At 46.2% G+C, this 22,411-nt stretch overlaps 10 non-coding genes across 10 annotated transcripts; all 10 read right to left on the bottom strand.

Annotated features, from left to right (window-relative positions):
- Positions 1–986: 986 nt before the first annotated feature.
- LOC130316259 (U2 spliceosomal RNA) lies at positions 987–1,177 on the bottom strand. The gene has a single exon (XR_008863610.1). It is a non-coding gene; the product is annotated as a U2 spliceosomal RNA (small nuclear RNA).
- Positions 1,178–3,268: 2,091 nt separating this feature from the next.
- LOC130316258 (U2 spliceosomal RNA) lies at positions 3,269–3,459 on the bottom strand. Its single transcript, XR_008863609.1, has one exon. It is a non-coding gene; the product is annotated as a U2 spliceosomal RNA (small nuclear RNA).
- A 2,087-nt stretch (positions 3,460–5,546) lies between these two features.
- On the bottom strand, positions 5,547–5,737 carry LOC130316257 (U2 spliceosomal RNA). The gene has a single exon (XR_008863608.1). It is a non-coding gene; the product is annotated as a U2 spliceosomal RNA (small nuclear RNA).
- Positions 5,738–7,823: 2,086 nt separating this feature from the next.
- On the bottom strand, positions 7,824–8,014 carry LOC130316256 (U2 spliceosomal RNA). The gene has a single exon (XR_008863607.1). It is a non-coding gene; the product is annotated as a U2 spliceosomal RNA (small nuclear RNA).
- Positions 8,015–10,096: 2,082 nt separating this feature from the next.
- On the bottom strand, positions 10,097–10,287 carry LOC130316253 (U2 spliceosomal RNA). The gene has a single exon (XR_008863605.1). It is a non-coding gene; the product is annotated as a U2 spliceosomal RNA (small nuclear RNA).
- Positions 10,288–12,376: 2,089 nt separating this feature from the next.
- On the bottom strand, positions 12,377–12,567 carry LOC130316252 (U2 spliceosomal RNA). The gene has a single exon (XR_008863604.1). It is a non-coding gene; the product is annotated as a U2 spliceosomal RNA (small nuclear RNA).
- A 2,085-nt stretch (positions 12,568–14,652) lies between these two features.
- On the bottom strand, positions 14,653–14,843 carry LOC130316251 (U2 spliceosomal RNA). Its single transcript, XR_008863603.1, has one exon. It is a non-coding gene; the product is annotated as a U2 spliceosomal RNA (small nuclear RNA).
- Positions 14,844–16,923: 2,080 nt separating this feature from the next.
- Positions 16,924–17,118, bottom strand: LOC130316264 (U2 spliceosomal RNA). Its single transcript, XR_008863614.1, has one exon. It is a non-coding gene; the product is annotated as a U2 spliceosomal RNA (small nuclear RNA).
- A 2,081-nt stretch (positions 17,119–19,199) lies between these two features.
- LOC130316250 (U2 spliceosomal RNA) lies at positions 19,200–19,390 on the bottom strand. Its single transcript, XR_008863602.1, has one exon. It is a non-coding gene; the product is annotated as a U2 spliceosomal RNA (small nuclear RNA).
- Positions 19,391–21,481: 2,091 nt separating this feature from the next.
- On the bottom strand, positions 21,482–21,672 carry LOC130316249 (U2 spliceosomal RNA). Its single transcript, XR_008863601.1, has one exon. It is a non-coding gene; the product is annotated as a U2 spliceosomal RNA (small nuclear RNA).
- Positions 21,673–22,411: the final 739 nt, after the last annotated feature.

The raw sequence follows: 22,411 nt of genomic DNA, 5'->3' as shown, positions 1-22,411 counted from the left end.
ATGCTTATTCAATACCGCCAGCAGATGGAGACACTGGGGGATAATTTTCTAAGGATTTATACTGATTTTTCCTGTCTGAATTTGTCGCACAGAAAGTTGCAGGCCAAATATGTGTGACATTTCTGCGACTTTAGCTTCTAGAGCATTTTTACAACATTATACATAGGTGCTGAATACATAAAAAGCGACTGTTCAGCGACAGACAAGTCGCATCGGCTGAAAGTAGGCCAGAATGTCAGTCCATGTTGGAGCAGGTTTAGATACAGTCTAAAGTATAGATCTCAAAGTCTGTGCACAGAATTTAGCAAGGGCCTCGCACCTTCTGATGCATCAGGTAGGTGCACAATAGCATAGCCTAACCCTCTGTACTTTGGTCTATATTGATGCGGGACATAGACAGCCAGCTGATGACCAATCCATTAGTGCAATGGATGGCTGGAAGCATTTGTCTTTGCCTTTGCAATACCACAGAAGCAATGCATGGTCAATGTACAGCAATGACACACCTGTGTGAACAGCCAGGAGACCCCCCATGTTATGTTACATAGTTACATAGTTAGTACGGTCGAAAAAAGACATATGTCCATCAAGTTCAACCAGGGAATTAAGGGGTAGGGGTGTGGCGCGATATTGGGGAAGGGATGAGATTTTATATTTCTTCATAAGCATTAATCTTATTTTGTCAATTAGGAACATTCAGCACCCACCCGCTATCAAGGCAGCTGCCTATCATGTCATGCCCTACCTGCACAGGTGTGCTGGCTACTCAAATGATCCAATTAAGGAGGCCATTTAGTCAGCAGCAGCAGAAGTCCTGTGCCTGGACGCTCCAACAGCGGCCAGACACAAGCAGAAGCAGCAGAAGCAGCAGCACCACCTTTTGTTTTTTGGCTGCAGCAGCAGCAAGGCCCACAGGGCTGGCTAGCTGGCTAGCCAGCAAGCAGGTAGCAATGAAAGTAGGAATCTTTCTTTTTAACCCTGTAAGGGGGTGGTGCACTGTACCCGAAGATACTGCCATATCGGGTCAATGCATAGGGCGACGGAAGCAAGCTTCGAAATCGGCCCCCGTTCTCAAAAATCCATTTAATATATGGTCCCCAGATAGGGGACGTATCAGATATTAAACTGATAAGAACAGATACTACACTTGATCTTAGCCAAAAGGCCGAGAAGCGATAACCGTGAAAGGGGCGGGCCCAACAAGGTCCCCTTCATGGGCACTATCACTGCTTGCTGTCAGGGAGGCTGCCAGACAATTTTCCATGCACACTCTGGGCTGGGGGGCAGTCAACCACCAGTACACACAGCAGAACCTAAACCCATACCATTATTGCTAAGCAGCAAGACAGGGGCCCATTGCACTCCCACGGGGCCTTTTTAAATGCAATCCATAACCCGGATTTGCCAGGAACCCTTCTTACTCCTCCTACTTGCATGTGACACTGGGCTTAGGATCTGCATAGGAAACACACACACAAGCACACACCTACCTTTGTTGCCTGCAGATGCCTCCTTGGCTGTCCCCAAACGGTATCAAACCAACACCCACGGGAAGCTGTAAGCATAGAGGACATGCCTGCACCCCATTGGACTTACCTGTGTGGGTTAAATCCGGGTTATTTGACAACCTATGGCGGTGATGGTTCTGCTCAGGCAGAGCAGTGCTGATGCTCCTCATAAAGCTGTCGCTGCTGTGAAGGTTCTAGGTGACATCACAAATCCCTATGGTTACATACACAACAAAGCTGGGTTGTTGTTGTTTACACTCTGCAAGGCCTGTGGAAGTGAGTGACATCATAGCACTGTAGTTCTGAGGGTTCTAGATGGATGCAACAATCTCCTGTTGCTTCTATGAAGGCCATAATAGACGACATCACCAAACAGCTCCATAGTCACATACACAGCAAAGGAGAGATGTTGTTTACACCTAGTGATGTCAGTGGTATTGAGTGACATCACAGCACAGTGCTAAGGCTCCTGGGCCTGGACACAGCAGCGGCTGCAATATCTCAACGGAGAATACGTTTATATATATGTGTGTGTGTGCGCGTATATATATATATATATATATATATATATATATATATATATATATATATTTCTCCGCCGAAATCACTTTTAAACCCATTTCCACCTTTTTTTCCCTTCTCTTCCTCTTACTTTTTTTTCACGTTTTTTTACGTTTTTCTCCTTTTCGCCTCTTTTCTGGGCGTATTATTCTTCTTTTTCTTCTTTTTTTTCGTCTAATGCATACCCCATCAGTGCAGCAATGCTTATTCAATACCGCCAGCAGATGGAGACACTGGGGGATAATTTTCTAAGGATTTATACTGATTTTTCCTGTCTGAATTTGTCGCACAGAAAGTTGCAGGCCAAATATGTGTGACATTTCTGCGACTTTAGCTTCTAGAGCATTTTTACAACATTATACATAGGTGCTGAATACATAAAAAGCGACTGTTCAGCGACAGACAAGTCGCATCGGCTGAAAGTAGGCCAGAATGTCAGTCCATGTTGGAGCAGGTTTAGATACAGTCTAAAGTATAGATCTCAAAGTCTGTGCACAGAATTTAGCAAGGGCCTCGCACCTTCTGATGCATCAGGTAGGTGCACAATAGCATAGCCTAACCCTCTGTACTTTGGTCTATATTGATGCGGGACATAGACAGCCAGCTGATGACCAATCCATTAGTGCAATGGATGGCTGGAAGCATTTGTCTTTGCCTTTGCAATACCACAGAAGCAATGCATGGTCAATGTACAGCAATGACACACCTGTGTGAACAGCCAGGAGACCCCCCCCCCCCCCCCCCCATGTTATGTTACATAGTTACATAGTTAGTACGGTCGAAAAAAGACATATGTCCATCAAGTTCAACCAGGGAATTAAGGGGTAGGGGTGTGGCGCGATATTGGGGAAGGGATGAGATTTTATATTTCTTCATAAGCATTAATCTTATTTTGTCAATTAGGAACATTCAGCACCCACCCGCTATCAAGGCAGCTGCCTATCATGTCATGCCCTACCTGCACAGGTGTGCTGGCTACTCAAATGATCCAATTAAGGAGGCCATTTAGTCAGCAGCAGCAGAAGTCCTGTGCCTGGACGCTCCAACAGCGGCCAGACACAAGCAGAAGCAGCAGAAGCAGCAGCACCACCTTTTGTTTTTTGGCTGCAGCAGCAGCAAGGCCCACAGGGCTGGCTAGCTGGCTAGCCAGCAAGCAGGTAGCAATGAAAGTAGGAATCTTTCTTTTTAACCCTGTAAGGGGGTGGTGCACTGTACCCGAAGATACTGCCATATCGGGTCAATGCATAGGGCGACGGAAGCAAGCTTCGAAATCGGCCCCCGTTCTCAAAAATCCATTTAATATATGGTCCCCAGATAGGGGACGTATCAGATATTAAACTGATAAGAACAGATACTACACTTGATCTTAGCCAAAAGGCCGAGAAGCGATAACCGTGAAAGGGGCGGGCCCAACAAGGTCCCCTTCATGGGCACTATCACTGCTTGCTGTCAGGGAGGCTGCCAGACAATTTTCCATGCACACTCTGGGCTGGGGGGCAGTCAACCACCAGTACACACAGCAGAACCTAAACCCATACCATTATTGCTAAGCAGCAAGACAGGGGCCCATTGCACTCCCACGGGGCCTTTTTAAATGCAATCCATAACCCGGATTTGCCAGGAACCCTTCTTACTCCTCCTACTTGCATGTGACACTGGGCTTAGGATCTGCATAGGAAACACACACACAAGCACACACCTACCTTTGTTGCCTGCAGATGCCTCCTTGGCTGTCCCCAAACGGTATCAAACCAACACCCACGGGAAGCTGTAAGCATAGAGGACATGCCTGCACCCCATTGGACTTACCTGTGTGGGTTAAATCCGGGTTATTTGACAACCTATGGCGGTGATGGTTCTGCTCAGGCAGAGCAGTGCTGATGCTCCTCATAAAGCTGTCGCTGCTGTGAAGGTTCTAGGTGACATCACAAATCCCTATGGTTACATACACAACAAAGCTGGGTTGTTGTTGTTTACACTCTGCAAGGCCTGTGGAAGTGAGTGACATCATAGCACTGTAGTTCTGAGGGTTCTAGATGGATGCAACAATCTCCTGTTGCTTCTATGAAGGCCATAATAGACGACATCACCAAACAGCTCCATAGTCACATACACAGCAAAGGAGAGATGTTGTTTACACCTAGTGATGTCAGTGGTATTGAGTGACATCACAGCACAGTGCTAAGGCTCCTGGGCCTGGACACAGCAGCGGCTGCAATATCATCTCAACGGAGAATACGTTTATATATATGTGTGTGTGTGCGCGTATATATATATATATATATATATATATATATATATATATATATATATTTCTCCGCCGAAATCACTTTTAAACCCATTTCCACCTTTTTTTCCCTTCTCTTCCTCTTACTTTTTTTTCAAGTTTTTTTACGTTTTTCTCCTTTTCGCCTCTTTTCTGGGCGTATTATTCTTCTTTTTCTTCTTTTTTTTCGTCTAATGCATACCCCATCAGTGCAGCAATGCTTATTCAATACCGCCAGCAGATGGAGACACTGGGGGATAATTTTCTAAGGATTTATACTGATTTTTCCTGTCTGAATTTGTCGCACAGAAAGTTGCAGGCCAAATATGTGTGACATTTCTGCGACTTTAGCTTCTAGAGCATTTTTACAACATTATACATAGGTGCTGAATACATAAAAAGCGACTGTTCAGCGACAGACAAGTCGCATCGGCTGAAAGTAGGCCAGAATGTCAGTCCATGTTGGAGCAGGTTTAGATACAGTCTAAAGTATAGATCTCAAAGTCTGTGCACAGAATTTAGCAAGGGCCTCGCACCTTCTGATGCATCAGGTAGGTGCACAATAGCATAGCCTAACCCTCTGTACTTTGGTCTATATTGATGCGGGACATAGACAGCCAGCTGATGACCAATCCATTAGTGCAATGGATGGCTGGAAGCATTTGTCTTTGCCTTTGCAATACCACAGAAGCAATGCATGGTCAATGTACAGCAATGACACACCTGTGTGAACAGCCAGGAGACCCCCCCCCCCCCCCCATGTTATGTTACATAGTTACATAGTGTACGGTCGAAAAAAGACATATGTCCATCAAGTTCAACCAGGGAATTAAGGGGTAGGGGTGTGGCGCGATATTGGGGAAGGGATGAGATTTTATATTTCTTCATAAGCATTAATCTTATTTTGTCAATTAGGAACATTCAGCACCCACCCGCTATCAAGGCAGCTGCCTATCATGTCATGCCCTACCTGCACAGGTGTGCTGGCTACTCAAATGATCCAATTAAGGAGGCCATTTAGTCAGCAGCAGCAGAAGTCCTGTGCCTGGACGCTCCAACAGCGGCCAGACACAAGCAGAAGCAGCAGAAGCAGCAGCACCACCTTTTGTTTTTTGGCTGCAGCAGCAGCAAGGCCCACAGGGCTGGCTAGCTGGCTAGCCAGCAAGCAGGTAGCAATGAAAGTAGGAATCTTTCTTTTTAACCCTGTAAGGGGGTGGTGCACTGTACCCGAAGATACTGCCATATCGGGTCAATGCATAGGGCGACGGAAGCAAGCTTCGAAATCGGCCCCCGTTCTCAAAAATCCATTTAATATATGGTCCCCAGATAGGGGACGTATCAGATATTAAACTGATAAGAACAGATACTACACTTGATCTTAGCCAAAAGGCCGAGAAGCGATAACCGTGAAAGGGGCGGGCCCAACAAGGTCCCCTTCATGGGCACTATCACTGCTTGCTGTCAGGGAGGCTGCCAGACAATTTTCCATGCACACTCTGGGCTGGGGGGCAGTCAACCACCAGTACACACAGCAGAACCTAAACCCATACCATTATTGCTAAGCAGCAAGACAGGGGCCCATTGCACTCCCACGGGGCCTTTTTAAATGCAATCCATAACCCGGATTTGCCAGGAACCCTTCTTACTCCTCCTACTTGCATGTGACACTGGGCTTAGGATCTGCATAGGAAACACACACACAAGCACACACCTACCTTTGTTGCCTGCAGATGCCTCCTTGGCTGTCCCCAAACGGTATCAAACCAACACCCACGGGAAGCTGTAAGCATAGAGGACATGCCTGCACCCCATTGGACTTACCTGTGTGGGTTAAATCCGGGTTATTTGACAACCTATGGCGGTGATGGTTCTGCTCAGGCAGAGCAGTGCTGATGCTCCTCATAAAGCTGTCGCTGCTGTGAAGGTTCTAGGTGACATCACAAATCCCTATGGTTACATACACAACAAAGCTGGGTTGTTGTTGTTTACACTCTGCAAGGCCTGTGGAAGTGAGTGACATCATAGCACTGTAGTTCTGAGGGTTCTAGATGGATGCAACAATCTCCTGTTGCTTCTATGAAGGCCATAATAGACGACATCACCAAACAGCTCCATAGTCACATACACAGCAAAGGAGAGATGTTGTTTACACCTAGTGATGTCAGTGGTATTGAGTGACATCACAGCACAGTGCTAAGGCTCCTGGGCCTGGACACAGCAGCGGCTGCAATATCTCAACGGAGAATACGTTTATATATATGTGTGTGTGTGCGCGTATATATATATATATATATATATATATATATATATATATATATATATTTCTCCGCCGAAATCACTTTTAAACCCATTTCCACCTTTTTTTCCCTTCTCTTCCTCTTACTTTTTTTTCACGTTTTTTTACGTTTTTCTCCTTTTCGCCTCTTTTCTGGGCGTATTATTCTTCTTTTTCTTCTTTTTTTTCGTCTAATGCATACCCCATCAGTGCAGCAATGCTTATTCAATACCGCCAGCAGATGGAGACACTGGGGGATAATTTTCTAAGGATTTATACTGATTTTTCCTGTCTGAATTTGTCGCACAGAAAGTTGCAGGCCAAATATGTGTGACATTTCTGCGACTTTAGCTTCTAGAGCATTTTTACAACATTATACATAGGTGCTGAATACATAAAAAGCGACTGTTCAGCGACAGACAAGTCGCATCGGCTGAAAGTAGGCCAGAATGTCAGTCCATGTTGGAGCAGGTTTAGATACAGTCTAAAGTATAGATCTCAAAGTCTGTGCACAGAATTTAGCAAGGGCCTCGCACCTTCTGATGCATCAGGTAGGTGCACAATAGCATAGCCTAACCCTCTGTACTTTGGTCTATATTGATGCGGGACATAGACAGCCAGCTGATGACCAATCCATTAGTGCAATGGATGGCTGGAAGCATTTGTCTTTGCCTTTGCAATACCACAGAAGCAATGCATGGTCAATGTACAGCAATGACACACCTGTGTGAACAGCCAGGAGACCCCCCCCCCCCCCCCATGTTATGTTACATAGTTACATAGTTAGTACGGTCGAAAAAAGACATATGTCCATCAAGTTCAACCAGGGAATTAAGGGGTAGGGGTGTGGCGCGATATTGGGGAAGGGATGAGATTTTATATTTCTTCATAAGCATTAATCTTATTTTGTCAATTAGGAACATTCAGCACCCACCCGCTATCAAGGCAGCTGCCTATCATGTCATGCCCTACCTGCACAGGTGTGCTGGCTACTCAAATGATCCAATTAAGGAGGCCATTTAGTCAGCAGCAGCAGAAGTCCTGTGCCTGGACGCTCCAACAGCGGCCAGACACAAGCAGAAGCAGCAGAAGCAGCAGCACCACCTTTTGTTTTTTGGCTGCAGCAGCAGCAAGGCCCACAGGGCTGGCTAGCTGGCTAGCCAGCAAGCAGGTAGCAATGAAAGTAGGAATCTTTCTTTTTAACCCTGTAAGGGGGTGGTGCACTGTACCCGAAGATACTGCCATATCGGGTCAATGCATAGGGCGACGGAAGCAAGCTTCGAAATCGGCCCCCGTTCTCAAAAATCCATTTAATATATGGTCCCCAGATAGGGGACGTATCAGATATTAAACTGATAAGAACAGATACTACACTTGATCTTAGCCAAAAGGCCGAGAAGCGATAACCGTGAAAGGGGCGGGCCCAACAAGGTCCCCTTCATGGGCACTATCACTGCTTGCTGTCAGGGAGGCTGCCAGACAATTTTCCATGCACACTCTGGGCTGGGGGGCAGTCAACCACCAGTACACACAGCAGAACCTAAACCCATACCATTATTGCTAAGCAGCAAGACAGGGGCCCATTGCACTCCCACGGGGCCTTTTTAAATGCAATCCATAACCCGGATTTGCCAGGAACCCTTCTTACTCCTCCTACTTGCATGTGACACTGGGCTTAGGATCTGCATAGGAAACACACACACAAGCACACACCTACCTTTGTTGCCTGCAGATGCCTCCTTGGCTGTCCCCAAACGGTATCAAACCAACACCCACGGGAAGCTGTAAGCATAGAGGACATGCCTGCACCCCATTGGACTTACCTGTGTGGGTTAAATCCGGGTTATTTGACAACCTATGGCGGTGATGGTTCTGCTCAGGCAGAGCAGTGCTGATGCTCCTCATAAAGCTGTCGCTGCTGTGAAGGTTCTAGGTGACATCACAAATCCCTATGGTTACATACACAACAAAGCTGGGTTGTTGTTGTTTACACTCTGCAAGGCCTGTGGAAGTGAGTGACATCATAGCACTGTAGTTCTGAGGGTTCTAGATGGATGCAACAATCTCCTGTTGCTTCTATGAAGGCCGTAATAGACGACATCACCAAACAGCTCCATAGTCACATACACAGCAAAGGAGAGATGTTGTTTACACCTAGTGATGTCAGTGGTATTGAGTGACATCACAGCACAGTGCTAAGGCTCCTGGGCCTGGACACAGCAGCGGCTGCAATATCTCAACGGAGAATACGTTTATATATATGTGTGTGTGTGCGCGTATATATATATATATATATATATATATATATATATATATATATTCTCCGCCGAAATCACTTTTAAACCCATTTCCACCTTTTTTTCCCTTCTCTTCCTCTTACTTTTTTTTCACGTTTTTTTACGTTTTTCTCCTTTTCGCCTCTTTTCTGGGCGTATTATTCTTCTTTTTCTTCTTTTTTTTCGTCTAATGCATACCCCATCAGTGCAGCAATGCTTATTCAATACCGCCAGCAGATGGAGACACTGGGGGATAATTTTCTAAGGATTTATACTGATTTTTCCTGTCTGAATTTGTCGCACAGAAAGTTGCAGGCCAAATATGTGTGACATTTCTGCGACTTTAGCTTCTAGAGCATTTTTACAACATTATACATAGGTGCTGAATACATAAAAAGCGACTGTTCAGCGACAGACAAGTCGCATCGGCTGAAAGTAGGCCAGAATGTCAGTCCATGTTGGAGCAGGTTTAGATACAGTCTAAAGTATAGATCTCAAAGTCTGTGCACAGAATTTAGCAAGGGCCTCGCACCTTCTGATGCATCAGGTAGGTGCACAATAGCATAGCCTAACCCTCTGTACTTTGGTCTATATTGATGCGGGACATAGACAGCCAGCTGATGACCAATCCATTAGTGCAATGGATGGCTGGAAGCATTTGTCTTTGCCTTTGCAATACCACAGAAGCAATGCATGGTCAATGTACAGCAATGACACACCTGTGTGAACAGCCAGGAGACCCCCCCCCCCCCCCCCATGTTATGTTACATAGTTACATAGTTAGTACGGTCGAAAAAAGACATATGTCCATCAAGTTCAACCAGGGAATTAAGGGGTAGGGGTGTGGCGCGATATTGGGGAAGGGATGAGATTTTATATTTCTTCATAAGCATTAATCTTATTTTGTCAATTAGGAACATTCAGCACCCACCCGCTATCAAGGCAGCTGCCTATCATGTCATGCCCTACCTGCACAGGTGTGCTGGCTACTCAAATGATCCAATTAAGGAGGCCATTTAGTCAGCAGCAGCAGAAGTCCTGTGCCTGGACGCTCCAACAGCGGCCAGACACAAGCAGAAGCAGCAGAAGCAGCAGCACCACCTTTTGTTTTTTGGCTGCAGCAGCAGCAAGGCCCACAGGGCTGGCTAGCTGGCTAGCCAGCAAGCAGGTAGCAATGAAAGTAGGAATCTTTCTTTTTAACCCTGTAAGGGGGTGGTGCACTGTACCCGAAGATACTGCCATATCGGGTCAATGCATAGGGCGACGGAAGCAAGCTTCGAAATCGGCCCCCGTTCTCAAAAATCCATTTAATATATGGTCCCCAGATAGGGGACGTATCAGATATTAAACTGATAAGAACAGATACTACACTTGATCTTAGCCAAAAGGCCGAGAAGCGATAACCGTGAAAGGGGCGGGCCCAACAAGGTCCCCTTCATGGGCACTATCACTGCTTGCTGTCAGGGAGGCTGCCAGACAATTTTCCATGCACACTCTGGGCTGGGGGGCAGTCAACCACCAGTACACACAGCAGAACCTAAACCCATACCATTATTGCTAAGCAGCAAGACAGGGGCCCATTGCACTCCCACGGGGCCTTTTTAAATGCAATCCATAACCCGGATTTGCCAGGAACCCTTCTTACTCCTCCTACTTGCATGTGACACTGGGCTTAGGATCTGCATAGGAAACACACACACAAGCACACACCTACCTTTGTTGCCTGCAGATGCCTCCTTGGCTGTCCCCAAACGGTATCAAACCAACACCCACGGGAAGCTGTAAGCATAGAGGACATGCCTGCACCCCATTGGACTTACCTGTGTGGGTTAAATCCGGGTTATTTGACAACCTATGGCGGTGATGGTTCTGCTCAGGCAGAGCAGTGCTGATGCTCCTCATAAAGCTGTCGCTGCTGTGAAGGTTCTAGGTGACATCACAAATCCCTATGGTTACATACACAACAAAGCTGGGTTGTTGTTGTTTACACTCTGCAAGGCCTGTGGAAGTGAGTGACATCATAGCACTGTAGTTCTGAGGGTTCTAGATGGATGCAACAATCTCCTGTTGCTTCTATGAAGGCCATAATAGACGACATCACCAAACAGCTCCATAGTCACATACACAGCAAAGGAGAGATGTTGTTTACACCTAGTGATGTCAGTGGTATTGAGTGACATCACAGCACAGTGCTAAGGCTCCTGGGCCTGGACACAGCAGCGGCTGCAATATCATCTCAACGGAGAATACGTTTATATATATGTGTGTGTGTGCGCGTATATATATATATATATATATATATATATATATATATATATATATATTTCTCCGCCGAAATCACTTTTAAACCCATTTCCACCTTTTTTTCCCTTCTCTTCCTCTTACTTTTTTTTCAAGTTTTTTTACGTTTTTCTCCTTTTCGCCTCTTTTCTGGGCGTATTATTCTTCTTTTTCTTCTTTTTTTTCGTCTAATGCATACCCCATCAGTGCAGCAATGCTTATTCAATACCGCCAGCAGATGGAGACACTGGGGGATAATTTTCTAAGGATTTATACTGATTTTTCCTGTCTGAATTTGTCGCACAGAAAGTTGCAGGCCAAATATGTGTGACATTTCTGCGACTTTAGCTTCTAGAGCATTTTTACAACATTATACATAGGTGCTGAATACATAAAAAGCGACTGTTCAGCGACAGACAAGTCGCATCGGCTGAAAGTAGGCCAGAATGTCAGTCCATGTTGGAGCAGGTTTAGATACAGTCTAAAGTATAGATCTCAAAGTCTGTGCACAGAATTTAGCAAGGGCCTCGCACCTTCTGATGCATCAGGTAGGTGCACAATAGCATAGCCTAACCCTCTGTACTTTGGTCTATATTGATGCGGGACATAGACAGCCAGCTGATGACCAATCCATTAGTGCAATGGATGGCTGGAAGCATTTGTCTTTGCCTTTGCAATACCACAGAAGCAATGCATGGTCAATGTACAGCAATGACACACCTGTGTGAACAGCCAGGAGACCCCCCCCCCCCCCCCATGTTATGTTACATAGTTACATAGTTAGTACGGTCGAAAAAAGACATATGTCCATCAAGTTCAACCAGGGAATTAAGGGGTAGGGGTGTGGCGCGATATTGGGGAAGGGATGAGATTTTATATTTCTTCATAAGCATTAATCTTATTTTGTCAATTAGGAACATTCAGCACCCACCCGCTATCAAGGCAGCTGCCTATCATGTCATGCCCTACCTGCACAGGTGTGCTGGCTACTCAAATGATCCAATTAAGGAGGCCATTTAGTCAGCAGCAGCAGAAGTCCTGTGCCTGGACGCTCCAACAGCGGCCAGACACAAGCAGAAGCAGCAGAAGCAGCAGCACCACCTTTTGTTTTTTGGCTGCAGCAGCAGCAAGGCCCACAGGGCTGGCTAGCTGGCTAGCCAGCAAGCAGGTAGCAATGAAAGTAGGAATCTTTCTTTTTAACCCTGTAAGGGGGTGGTGCACTGTACCCGAAGATACTGCCATATCGGGTCAATGCATAGGGCGACGGAAGCAAGCTTCGAAATCGGCCCCCGTTCTCAAAAATCCATTTAATATATGGTCCCCAGATAGGGGACGTATCAGATATTAAACTGATAAGAACAGATACTACACTTGATCTTAGCCAAAAGGCCGAGAAGCGATAACCGTGAAAGGGGCGGGCCCAACAAGGTCCCCTTCATGGGCACTATCACTGCTTGCTGTCAGGGAGGCTGCCAGACAATTTTCCATGCACACTCTGGGCTGGGGGGCAGTCAACCACCAGTACACACAGCAGAACCTAAACCCATACCATTATTGCTAAGCAGCAAGACAGGGGCCCATTGCACTCCCACGGGGCCTTTTTAAATGCAATCCATAACCCGGATTTGCCAGGAACCCTTCTTACTCCTCCTACTTGCATGTGACACTGGGCTTAGGATCTGCATAGGAAACACACACACAAGCACACACCTACCTTTGTTGCCTGCAGATGCCTCCTTGGCTGTCCCCAAACGGTATCAAACCAACACCCACGGGAAGCTGTAAGCATAGAGGACATGCCTGCACCCCATTGGACTTACCTGTGTGGGTTAAATCCGGGTTATTTGACAACCTATGGCGGTGATGGTTCTGCTCAGGCAGAGCAGTGCTGATGCTCCTCATAAAGCTGTCGCTGCTGTGAAGGTTCTAGGTGACATCACAAATCCCTATGGTTACATACACAACAAAGCTGGGTTGTTGTTGTTTACACTCTGCAAGGCCTGTGGAAGTGAGTGACATCATAGCACTGTAGTTCTGAGGGTTCTAGATGGATGCAACAATCTCCTGTTGCTTCTATGAAGGCCATAATAGACGACATCACCAAACAGCTCCATAGTCACATACACAGCAAAGGAGAGATGTTGTTTACACCTAGTGATGTCAGTGGTATTGAGTGACATCACAGCACAGTGCTAAGGCTCCTGGGCCTGGACACAGCAGCGGCTGCAATATCTCAACGGAGAATACGTTTATATATATGTGTGTGTGTGCGCGTATATATATATATATATATATATATATATATATATATATATATATATTCTCCGCCGAAATCACTTTTAAACCCATTTCCACCTTTTTTTCCCTTCTCTTCCTCTTACTTTTTTTTCACGTTTTTTTACGTTTTTCTCCTTTTCGCCTCTTTTCTGGGCGTATTATTCTTCTTTTTCTTCTTTTTTTTCGTCTAATGCATACCCCATCAGTGCAGCAATGCTTATTCAATACCGCCAGCAGATGGAGACACTGGGGGATAATTTTCTAAGGATTTATACTGATTTTTCCTGTCTGAATTTGTCGCACAGAAAGTTGCAGGCCAAATATGTGTGACATTTCTGCGACTTTAGCTTCTAGAGCATTTTTACAACATTATACATAGGTGCTGAATACATAAAAAGCGACTGTTCAGCGACAGACAAGTCGCATCGGCTGAAAGTAGGCCAGAATGTCAGTCCATGTTGGAGCAGGTTTAGATACAGTCTAAAGTATAGATCTCAAAGTCTGTGCACAGAATTTAGCAAGGGCCTCGCACCTTCTGATGCATCAGGTAGGTGCACAATAGCATAGCCTAACCCTCTGTACTTTGGTCTATATTGATGCGGGACATAGACAGCCAGCTGATGACCAATCCATTAGTGCAATGGATGGCTGGAAGCATTTGTCTTTGCCTTTGCAATACCACAGAAGCAATGCATGGTCAATGTACAGCAATGACACACCTGTGTGAACAGCCAGGAGACCCCCCCCCCCCCCCCATGTTATGTTACATAGTTACATAGTTAGTACGGTCGAAAAAAGACATATGTCCATCAAGTTCAACCAGGGAATTAAGGGGTAGGGGTGTGGCGCGATATTGGGGAAGGGATGAGATTTTATATTTCTTCATAAGCATTAATCTTATTTTGTCAATTAGGAACATTCAGCACCCACCCGCTATCAAGGCAGCTGCCTATCATGTCATGCCCTACCTGCACAGGTGTGCTGGCTACTCAAATGATCCAATTAAGGAGGCCATTTAGTCAGCAGCAGCAGAAGTCCTGTGCCTGGACGCTCCAACAGCGGCCAGACACAAGCAGAAGCAGCAGAAGCAGCAGCACCACCTTTTGTTTTTTGGCTGCAGCAGCAGCAAGGCCCACAGGGCTGGCTAGCTGGCTAGCCAGCAAGCAGGTAGCAATGAAAGTAGGAATCTTTCTTTTTAACCCTGTAAGGGGGTGGTGCACTGTACCCGAAGATACTGCCATATCGGGTCAATGCATAGGGCGACGGAAGCAAGCTTCGAAATCGGCCCCCGTTCTCAAAAATCCATTTAATATATGGTCCCCAGATAGGGGACGTATCAGATATTAAACTGATAAGAACAGATACTACACTTGATCTTAGCCAAAAGGCCGAGAAGCGATAACCGTGAAAGGGGCGGGCCCAACAAGGTCCCCTTCATGGGCACTATCACTGCTTGCTGTCAGGGAGGCTGCCAGACAATTTTCCATGCACACTCTGGGCTGGGGGGCAGTCAACCACCAGTACACACAGCAGAACCTAAACCCATACCATTATTGCTAAGCAGCAAGACAGGGGCCCATTGCACTCCCACGGGGCCTTTTTAAATGCAATCCATAACCCGGATTTGCCAGGAACCCTTCTTACTCCTCCTACTTGCATGTGACACTGGGCTTAGGATCTGCATAGGAAACACACACACAAGCACACACCTACCTTTGTTGCCTGCAGATGCCTCCTTGGCTGTCCCCAAACGGTATCAAACCAACACCCACGGGAAGCTGTAAGCATAGAGGACATGCCTGCACCCCATTGGACTTACCTGTGTGGGTTAAATCCGGGTTATTTGACAACCTATGGCGGTGATGGTTCTGCTCAGGCAGAGCAGTGCTGATGCTCCTCATAAAGCTGTCGCTGCTGTGAAGGTTCTAGGTGACATCACAAATCCCTATGGTTACATACACAACAAAGCTGGGTTGTTGTTGTTTACACTCTGCAAGGCCTGTGGAAGTGAGTGACATCATAGCACTGTAGTTCTGAGGGTTCTAGATGGATGCAACAATCTCCTGTTGCTTCTATGAAGGCCGTAATAGACGACATCACCAAACAGCTCCATAGTCACATACACAGCAAAGGAGAGATGTTGTTTACACCTAGTGATGTCAGTGGTATTGAGTGACATCACAGCACAGTGCTAAGGCTCCTGGGCCTGGACACAGCAGCGGCTGCAATATCTCAACGGAGAATACGTTTATATATATGTGTGTGTGTGCGCGTATATATATATATATATATATATATATATATATATATATATTTCTCCGCCGAAATCACTTTTAAACCCATTTCCACCTTTTTTTCCCTTCTCTTCCTCTTACTTTTTTTTCACGTTTTTTTACGTTTTTCTCCTTTTCGCCTCTTTTCTGGGCGTATTATTCTTCTTTTTCTTCTTTTTTTTCGTCTAATGCATACCCCATCAGTGCAGCAATGCTTATTCAATACCGCCAGCAGATGGAGACACTGGGGGATAATTTTCTAAGGATTTATACTGATTTTTCCTGTCTGAATTTGTCGCACAGAAAGTTGCAGGCCAAATATGTGTGACATTTCTGCGACTTTAGCTTCTAGAGCATTTTTACAACATTATACATAGGTGCTGAATACATAAAAAGCGACTGTTCAGCGACAGACAAGTCGCATCGGCTGAAAGTAGGCCAGAATGTCAGTCCATGTTGGAGCAGGTTTAGATACAGTCTAAAGTATAGATCTCAAAGTCTGTGCACAGAATTTAGCAAGGGCCTCGCACCTTCTGATGCATCAGGTAGGTGCACAATAGCATAGCCTAACCCTCTGTACTTTGGTCTATATTGATGCGGGACATAGACAGCCAGCTGATGACCAATCCATTAGTGCAATGGATGGCTGGAAGCATTTGTCTTTGCCTTTGCAATACCACAGAAGCAATGCATGGTCAATGTACAGCAATGACACACCTGTGTGAACAGCCAGGAGACCCCCCCCCCCCCCCCATGTTATGTTACATAGTTACATAGTTAGTACGGTCGAAAAAAGACATATGTCCATCAAGTTCAACCAGGGAATTAAGGGGTAGGGGTGTGGCGCGATATTGGGGAAGGGATGAGATTTTATATTTCTTCATAAGCATTAATCTTATTTTGTCAATTAGGAACATTCAGCACCCACCCGCTATCAAGGCAGCTGCCTATCATGTCATGCCCTACCTGCACAGGTGTGCTGGCTACTCAAATGATCCAATTAAGGAGGCCATTTAGTCAGCAGCAGCAGAAGTCCTGTGCCTGGACGCTCCAACAGCGGCCAGACACAAGCAGAAGCAGCAGAAGCAGCAGCACCACCTTTTGTTTTTTGGCTGCAGCAGCAGCAAGGCCCACAGGGCTGGCTAGCTGGCTAGCCAGCAAGCAGGTAGCAATGAAAGTAGGAATCTTTCTTTTTAACCCTGTAAGGGGGTGGTGCACTGTACCCGAAGATACTGCCATATCGGGTCAATGCATAGGGCGACGGAAGCAAGCTTCGAAATCGGCCCCCGTTCTCAAAAATCCATTTAATATATGGTCCCCAGATAGGGGACGTATCAGATATTAAACTGATAAGAACGAACAGATACTACACTTGATCTTAGCCAAAAGGCCGAGAAGCGATAACCGTGAAAGGGGCGGGCCCAACAAGGTCCCCTTCATGGGCACTATCACTGCTTGCTGTCAGGGAGGCTGCCAGACAATTTTCCATGCACACTCTGGGCTGGGGGGCAGTCAACCACCAGTACACACAGCAGAACCTAAACCCATACCATTATTGCTAAGCAGCAAGACAGGGGCCCATTGCACTCCCACGGGGCCTTTTTAAATGCAATCCATAACCCGGATTTGCCAGGAACCCTTCTTACTCCTCCTACTTGCATGTGACACTGGGCTTAGGATCTGCATAGGAAACACACACACAAGCACACACCTACCTTTGTTGCCTGCAGATGCCTCCTTGGCTGTCCCCAAACGGTATCAAACCAACACCCACGGGAAGCTGTAAGCATAGAGGACATGCCTGCACCCCATTGGACTTACCTGTGTGGGTTAAATCCGGGTTATTTGACAACCTATGGCGGTGATGGTTCTGCTCAGGCAGAGCAGTGCTGATGCTCCTCATAAAGCTGTCGCTGCTGTGAAGGTTCTAGGTGACATCACAAATCCCTATGGTTACATACACAACAAAGCTGGGTTGTTGTTGTTTACACTCTGCAAGGCCTGTGGAAGTGAGTGACATCATAGCACTGTAGTTCTGAGGGTTCTAGATGGATGCAACAATCTCCTGTTGCTTCTATGAAGGCCATAATAGACGACATCACCAAACAGCTCCATAGTCACATACACAGCAAAGGAGAGATGTTGTTTACACCTAGTGATGTCAGTGGTATTGAGTGACATCACAGCACAGTGCTAAGGCTCCTGGGCCTGGACACAGCAGCGGCTGCAATATCTCAACGGAGAATACGTTTATATATATGTGTGTGTGTGCGCGTATATATATATATATATATATATATATATATATATATATATTTCTCCGCCGAAATCACTTTTAAACCCATTTCCACCTTTTTTTCCCTTCTCTTCCTCTTACTTTTTTTTCACGTTTTTTTACGTTTTTCTCCTTTTCGCCTCTTTTCTGGGCGTATTATTCTTCTTTTTCTTCTTTTTTTTCGTCTAATGCATACCCCATCAGTGCAGCAATGCTTATTCAATACCGCCAGCAGATGGAGACACTGGGGGATAATTTTCTAAGGATTTATACTGATTTTTCCTGTCTGAATTTGTCGCACAGAAAGTTGCAGGCCAAATATGTGTGACATTTCTGCGACTTTAGCTTCTAGAGCATTTTTACAACATTATACATAGGTGCTGAATACATAAAAAGCGACTGTTCAGCGACAGACAAGTCGCATCGGCTGAAAGTAGGCCAGAATGTCAGTCCATGTTGGAGCAGGTTTAGATACAGTCTAAAGTATAGATCTCAAAGTCTGTGCACAGAATTTAGCAAGGGCCTCGCACCTTCTGATGCATCAGGTAGGTGCACAATAGCATAGCCTAACCCTCTGTACTTTGGTCTATATTGATGCGGGACATAGACAGCCAGCTGATGACCAATCCATTAGTGCAATGGATGGCTGGAAGCATTTGTCTTTGCCTTTGCAATACCACAGAAGCAATGCATGGTCAATGTACAGCAATGACACACCTGTGTGAACAGCCAGGAGACCCCCCCCCCCCCCCCCATGTTATGTTACATAGTTACATAGTTAGTACGGTCGAAAAAAGACATATGTCCATCAAGTTCAACCAGGGAATTAAGGGGTAGGGGTGTGGCGCGATATTGGGGAAGGGATGAGATTTTATATTTCTTCATAAGCATTAATCTTATTTTGTCAATTAGGAACATTCAGCACCCACCCGCTATCAAGGCAGCTGCCTATCATGTCATGCCCTACCTGCACAGGTGTGCTGGCTACTCAAATGATCCAATTAAGGAGGCCATTTAGTCAGCAGCAGCAGAAGTCCTGTGCCTGGACGCTCCAACAGCGGCCAGACACAAGCAGAAGCAGCAGAAGCAGCAGCACCACCTTTTGTTTTTTGGCTGCAGCAGCAGCAAGGCCCACAGGGCTGGCTAGCTGGCTAGCCAGCAAGCAGGTAGCAATGAAAGTAGGAATCTTTCTTTTTAACCCTGTAAGGGGGTGGTGCACTGTACCCGAAGATACTGCCATATCGGGTCAATGCATAGGGCGACGGAAGCAAGCTTCGAAATCGGCCCCCGTTCTCAAAAATCCATTTAATATATGGTCCCCAGATAGGGGACGTATCAGATATTAAACTGATAAGAACAGATACTACACTTGATCTTAGCCAAAAGGCCGAGAAGCGATAACCGTGAAAGGGGCGGGCCCAACAAGGTCCCCTTCATGGGCACTATCACTGCTTGCTGTCAGGGAGGCTGCCAGACAATTTTCCATGCACACTCTGGGCTGGGGGGCAGTCAACCACCAGTACACACAGCAGAACCTAAACCCATACCATTATTGCTAAGCAGCAAGACAGGGGCCCATTGCACTCCCACGGGGCCTTTTTAAATGCAATCCATAACCCGGATTTGCCAGGAACCCTTCTTACTCCTCCTACTTGCATGTGACACTGGGCTTAGGATCTGCATAGGAAACACACACACAAGCACACACCTACCTTTGTTGCCTGCAGATGCCTCCTTGGCTGTCCCCAAACGGTATCAAACCAACACCCACGGGAAGCTGTAAGCATAGAGGACATGCCTGCACCCCATTGGACTTACCTGTGTGGGTTAAATCCGGGTTATTTGACAACCTATGGCGGTGATGGTTCTGCTCAGGCAGAGCAGTGCTGATGCTCCTCATAAAGCTGTCGCTGCTGTGAAGGTTCTAGGTGACATCACAAATCCCTATGGTTACATACACAACAAAGCTGGGTTGTTGTTGTTTACACTCTGCAAGGCCTGTGGAAGTGAGTGACATCATAGCACTGTAGTTCTGAGGGTTCTAGATGGATGCAACAATCTCCTGTTGCTTCTATGAAGGCCATAATAGACGACATCACCAAACAGCTCCATAGTCACATACACAGCAAAGGAGAGATGTTGTTTACACCTAGTGATGTCAGTGGTATTGAGTGACATCACAGCACAGTGCTAAGGCTCCTGGGCCTGGACACAGCAGCGGCTGCAATATCATCTCAACGGAGAATACGTTTATATATATGTGTGTGTGTGCGCGTATATATATATATATATATATATATATATATATATATATATATATATTTCTCCGCCGAAATCACTTTTAAACCCATTTCCACCTTTTTTTCCCTTCTCTTCCTCTTACTTTTTTTTCAAGTTTTTTTACGTTTTTCTCCTTTTCGCCTCTTTTCTGGGCGTATTATTCTTCTTTTTCTTCTTTTTTTTCGTCTAATGCATACCCCATCAGTGCAGCAATGCTTATTCAATACCGCCAGCAGATGGAGACACTGGGGGATAATTTTCTAAGGATTTATACTGATTTTTCCTGTCTGAATTTGTCGCACAGAAAGTTGCAGGCCAAATATGTGTGACATTTCTGCGACTTTAGCTTCTAGAGCATTTTTACAACATTATACATAGGTGCTGAATACATAAAAAGCGACTGTTCAGCGACAGACAAGTCGCATCGGCTGAAAGTAGGCCAGAATGTCAGTCCATGTTGGAGCAGGTTTAGATACAGTCTAAAGTATAGATCTCAAAGTCTGTGCACAGAATTTAGCAAGGGCCTCGCACCTTCTGATGCATCAGGTAGGTGCACAATAGCATAGCCTAACCCTCTGTACTTTGGTCTATATTGATGCGGGACATAGACAGCCAGCTGATGACCAATCCATTAGTGCAATGGATGGCTGGAAGCATTTGTCTTTGCCTTTGCAATACCACAGAAGCAAAGCATGGTCAATGTACAGCAATGACACACCTGTGTGAACAGCCAGGAGACCCCCCCCCCCCCCCCCCATGTTATGTTACATAGTTACATAGTTAGTACGGTCGAAAAAAGACATATGTCCATCAAGTTCAACCAGGGAATTAAGGGGTAGGGGTGTGGCGCGATATTGGGGAAGGGATGAGATTTTATATTTCTTCATAAGCATTAATCTTATTTTGTCAATTAGGAACATTCAGCACCCACCCGCTATCAAGGCAGCTGCCTATCATGTCATGCCCTACCTGCACAGGTGTGCTGGCTACTCAAATGATCCAATTAAGGAGGCCATTTAGTCAGCAGCAGCAGAAGTCCTGTGCCTGGACGCTCCAACAGCGGCCAGACACAAGCAGAAGCAGCAGAAGCAGCAGCACCACCTTTTGTTTTTTGGCTGCAGCAGCAGCAAGGCCCACAGGGCTGGCTAGCTGGCTAGCCAGCAAGCAGGTAGCAATGAAAGTAGGAATCTTTCTTTTTAACCCTGTAAGGGGGTGGTGCACTGTACCCGAAGATACTGCCATATCGGGTCAATGCATAGGGCGACGGAAGCAAGCTTCGAAATCGGCCCCCGTTCTCAAAAATCCATTTAATATATGGTCCCCAGATAGGGGACGTATCAGATATTAAACTGATAAGAACAGATACTACACTTGATCTTAGCCAAAAGGCCGAGAAGCGATAACCGTGAAAGGGGCGGGCCCAACAAGGTCCCCTTCATGGGCACTATCACTGCTTGCTGTCAGGGAGGCTGCCAGACAATTTTCCATGCACACTCTGGGCTGGGGGGCAGTCAACCACCAGTACACACAGCAGAACCTAAACCCATACCATTATTGCTAAGCAGCAAGACAGGGGCCCATTGCACTCCCACGGGGCCTTTTTAAATGCAATCCATAACCCGGATTTGCCAGGAACCCTTCTTACTCCTCCTACTTGCATGTGACACTGGGCTTAGGATCTGCATAGGAAACACACACACAAGCACACACCTACCTTTGTTGCCTGCAGATGCCTCCTTGGCTGTCCCCAAACGGTATCAAACCAACACCCACGGGAAGCTGTAAGCATAGAGGACATGCCTGCACCCCATTGGACTTACCTGTGTGGGTTAAATCCGGGTTATTTGACAACCTATGGCGGTGATGGTTCTGCTCAGGCAGAGCAGTGCTGATGCTCCTCATAAAGCTGTCGCTGCTGTGAAGGTTCTAGGTGACATCACAAATCCCTATGGTTACATACACAACAAAGCTGGGTTGTTGTTGTTTACACTCTGCAAGGCCTGTGGAAGTGAGTGACATCATAGCACTGTAGTTCTGAGGGTTCTAGATGGATGCAACAATCTCCTGTTGCTTCTATGAAGGCCATAATAGACGACATCACCAAACAGCTCCATAGTCACATACACAGCAAAGGAGAGAT

The sequence above is a fragment of the Hyla sarda genome, unplaced genomic scaffold (assembly GCF_029499605.1).
Source record: "Hyla sarda isolate aHylSar1 unplaced genomic scaffold, aHylSar1.hap1 scaffold_1928, whole genome shotgun sequence".
NCBI classification, from domain to species: domain Eukaryota; kingdom Metazoa; phylum Chordata; class Amphibia; order Anura; family Hylidae; genus Hyla; species Hyla sarda.
This window is presented reverse-complemented; position numbering and strand designations above follow the sequence as displayed.